The sequence below is a fragment of the Haliotis rufescens genome, unplaced genomic scaffold, assembly GCF_023055435.1.
Source record: "Haliotis rufescens isolate VD_foot unplaced genomic scaffold, xgHalRufe1.0.p SCAF_46, whole genome shotgun sequence".
NCBI classification, from domain to species: Eukaryota; Metazoa; Mollusca; class Gastropoda; order Lepetellida; family Haliotidae; genus Haliotis; species Haliotis rufescens.
In genome coordinates, this window is record NW_025964179.1 from 204,203 (window position 1) to 209,053 (window position 4,851).

Sequence of the window (4,851 nt, forward strand, 5' to 3'; positions counted from 1 at the left end):
ACGGCCTGAAATGTTTATATACGACAGATTTTTCCAGAATTGCATTGCCCATAATTAAGGGTGCGTAAAACATGTATAACACACGAGTGCGTATTATACACAAATATTGTGTACATTGATCAATCTGAAGGGGTGCTAATTAGGATTGTTCACTAATCAATATATAAGCAAATATCGCCGTTGGCGCTTATTTCAGTGGGGCGCTTATTGCGTCGAATACGGTAGTTAAAGATAAATTAGATCCAGAAACCTGCTGGAAAAGATATTTTGCATCAGATTTTACAACAAAATTGTTAACTAGAAGTCTTGAAGAAAATTGTATTGTAGGTCCCCAAGTCTTTTGTTCGCTAATCTTTTAGGAGAATAGCTGAATGTCTTATGAATGTCAGTAGTGACTAAAAAACTTCTGTCTCTAACAAAGATCCCAGGCGTCCTCCACCAACCACAACTCACCATCAGGGGTTGAGCTTCTATATTTCTTAACAATTGTCTCTGACACCTGCATCACTTCGGTCTTGCCTCCCACGTTACGCTGACACACCGTGATATAACAGGAATAGCAATCTCATTAAAATCAGATCTTAGTTCTCGCTGCCGCTAAACAAAGATCTGAGGACATCCCATTACGGGTCACGTCAGAATGACCTTTCTCGAATTTTGACCGACCAATGAAATGACTGACAAGAAATCGACATTAGCCAATCAGAAGGCAGCTTTCTCGAGCTTCACGACACTGGCGACTACACTTCAAAACATATTTTGAAGTAATCTCGATTAAAAAAATTAAAACTGATAAGAAGAACACTCTGGAATGGCTTATAGATGGCCTAGATTGTATGGATATAATCATAAAACTGTCATTCGGAATACCCCGTGCCAAATATTTCGTGGTTGCATGATTAGAAAACACATTCCGACTGTCACTTTCATGATCTGGTAAGCGACGCTCTGATTAGTCGGATGAAAGGTCGTTCTGACGTGACCCCTAATGGGATGTCCACAGATATTTGTTTAGCGGTAGCGAGTACAAAGATTTGATTTTAATGAGATTGCAGGAATAGCAGAGTTACTCACATACTCACATAACTATTGTCATCCTTGATGGTAGTCAAGCTCATATCAGATCATTTCAAAGTGCTATGTGTATCACCATGTATATTTGAGTTCATTCATGATGTAATTACTCATTTCCTTTATCTAGGGCTAATATTATCAACTTGTATAACTTCTCTTTCTTAGTTATACATGTTTAAGCATATAAAGGTTATAAAGTATGCATTGTTAGTTTCAATTTTTCAGTATCCTTTGTAGTGATTTGGTATGTTGTTTTAATGGCATATTTTTGGTTTGAAAAGTTTTGTTGAATGTAAATATATATATTGAACATTACCCAAAGTTCCGCGTAGTTTTAATCAAGTTTATTATTGTTTTTTGTTAAATCATGTTTCTGTTCAGCATGTTCTTTGATCAAGTTATTATTGTATGTTGTTAAACGTAGCAAAATATTGAAGTAACATTTAGGAAAAAGATCTTTTTTTTGGAGGGGGGTGGGTGGGGGGGGGAGGGGGGGGGATTCTAAAACTTAATGAATAGGTACCCTGACTTGTTGTAAGAGGTGACAAAAATGGAATCGGATGTTACAATGTCGATGAGGCTGATTCTGTGTCATCGTACCCCAATGGCATGGGTAGCTTATGCAGTCTCCCTCAGTGACTACATTGGGGTAGCCTAGTGGTTAGAGTGGTCGCTCGTCACACCGAAGACGCGGGTCCGATTCTCCAAATGGGTGGAATGTATAAAGCCCATTTCTAGTGTCCCCCACCCTCCTATTGCTGGAATAGTGCTAAAAGCTGCGTAAAACCATACTCATTCACTCACTCAATGACTACTGCATAGCTGAGAGGGGTGGCACATTCCATGAAACGATCTTAGCGCTACATCGATCGGAACTCCAATACTTCAACAAAGACTTACAACAGACATAACGCTAATAACACGTTTTGGACTGTGGCCCAGGGTCCGTTCCACTTAATGATCATAGCGCTAAGATTATTGTAACTGCTATATTTTAACACAGGCTTACGACAGTCACAGCGCTAAGATCGCTTTGTAGAGTGTGACCTTGGTTGTTTTCATGCCATTGTGATATAACTATAATGTGGGTGTCCGCAGTGTGGAATAACAGGCACTCACTCTCTCACTCACCAGATTATGTACTTAGGTATCTTATGATTGAAGCTGAATCGTCCGTAAATACAATTTTCAGGGGCTTTAACCGATAACGCATGCCGTCCACAAAAGTGCCCAAACACTAAGTTTGGTTCACTATGGCATTATCAGACTAAGTAAATGTGATTGCTGTCCAAGTTGTGTATTCATGGGTTGTTTATGTCATGGAAACTAATCGGGTCCCACTTTCTTTTTAATGATTTGTAGATATTTTCGGTACATGTTAGGAGTCATTACAGTGCCCTGGAATCTTTGATTACCGGTAATAGCCATGAAAGCTGATTTTTAAATTTTTTTTAAATTTTTTTATTCAGTCTTTAGTATCAGGTGGGAATTGTTTTTTCTTCTATCGACATGTATTCTGTTGGATGTTTTGGGTGTCGTCCGACTGTGAAATGAAAGACAGAGGGGACGAGGTATCGATATCAACCTTAGGATTACAAGGACTTGGAACCATCTTGTAGTGCTTCATGATTAATTCCTAGATTTATTTCTTAATTGTAATGAAAGATGTTGGAACATGTGTTTGTTTTATCACACATACAAGGGATATTTGGACTTCAAATGATTTTGGGACATACTGCTATACCTTGGAAATCATCACATTAGGGATACGTTCAGCCCTCCAGGTAGAAAGACTGCATCAAGGAAACAGTATTAAAGATAAATCTTGTGTAAAACGATGTAAATATTTTTTCCCTGTGAAGAATTATTACACACAGTCTGCACTTCATTGTAGAAAATGTTCAAATCACGTTTCATTTTTCTTGTCAGAATAAAAGGCTTTTTTAGATATTTTATATTTCTGTTTGAAAAGTGGTAGTTGTGGAACATAGTATTAAAACAATGATGGACAACAAGTTCTTAATGTATTTCTAGAATGTTAGTCTCTGCAGCTTTTGCAATACTAGTCAAGTCCCTGATGTATTTTTAAATGAATTCATAATGCAGGGTCAAAGGTCACATTTGTTGCAGAGCAACTTGAATTAGAGACTTTAAATTGTTTCATTCTTAAATACTCCAAGAAATTCCCATCATCTAGGTGTATTCCGATAAAACATTAAGTATACATCTTGTTTTATGTATCAATGTTTAGCTCTGTCAATTAGTGCTTTGATTTTTGAGTTTTGCTGTAAGACTTTATTCAGATCTTCCATCAGACTTTATCTGATTATTGTTGGTGTCAGAAGATCTCTCAACATCAGTGCTTATGCTAAAGTGCTGACTCGGGGTCATCCGTTTAATCCATGATGCACATACCTTTATTTATAAATTAATTATATGTAACGGATACAATATATGACTGTGATGTGCCGCTAGCAACTAGGGGTAGGTTTATCCTGAGATGTGTTTTGAGGTCGTTATCACCAGGATCTGCTGATTGTTGGTTTATATCCCAGATTTGCTGACATGACACGCCATCTTGGTCTGTCAGCACCAGACCCTTGCTTGTGGACTTTCACCAAAGTTGTTAATATATTGTCCGAGACTGGCATCCACAGATGTTGCTTGGTGAGATATATCACTACAGTGAATTGCATCCCAATGCTTTGTGGGGCGGTCGGGTAGCCTAGTGGTTAAAGCGTTCGCTTGTCAGGCTGAAGACCCGGGTTCAATTCCCGACATGGGTACAATGTGTGAAGCCCATTTCTGGGGATCCCCTGTCATGATATTGCAGGAATATTGCTAAAAGCGGCGTAAAATTATACTCACTCACACAATGCTTTGCAGGCCATTTTGACATCATCAGTTGCCATGACGTCACAATCAAGTGACATCACCAGTATCTCTGCCACAAGCTGTACTTGTACTATTAACACTCAAAATGTTGATTATTACTTGTAAACAGAAAAGGTCGGAATGATTTTGGATGATAAATAGAATCTCACCCTTGTGTCTGCCAAGCTCAAATATATCAAGACTCGTTGATACAAGTAAATATTTACTCAGCAAGCCTTGGTTATTTGTAACTTTTATCAACTCGTCTTGATATGTTTTACATTAGACGAAAGTTAAAGTGATTTGTCCAAAAATGTAATTAAAGTAGTCTGGCCTATTACCTGTTGAAACTTCTGCCTAATGCTGCACATATAGAGAATCTGACCCGAGTGTCTTTTGATATCAAATATATCAACACGAGTTGATATATTTGATATCAAAAGACACTCAGGTCAGATTTTATTTATCATCCAACATCATTCTTCCAACTTTTTCAGTTTGTAGACAGTAATAAGCAGTGTCTTAAGTGTAAAAAATACTGCTAACAGCTTCAGTAGCAGAGCCATTAGTGATGTCATTTGATTGTGACATCATGGTAACCAATGACATCAAAATGGTCTGCAAAGCATTATGATGCAATTTCATTGTAGCGATATCTACACTGTAGATATCGCTCAATCTCACCCAAGCGATATCTCCTGTGAGAGCCAGTTTTGGATGATAAATATAAGTGTTTGTGTGATAGAGTAGATTCATCTGAACAAGTGCTTTATTGTGATTGTATTTTAAACTGGGGTGCAGTTGCACAAGCGTGTCTTACTATAAGGATCATTGTTAGCCTATGCTAAGATGGCGATCATGACAGTCTTTACACTAAGTTACGTTTGTGGATAGCCTCCTTTC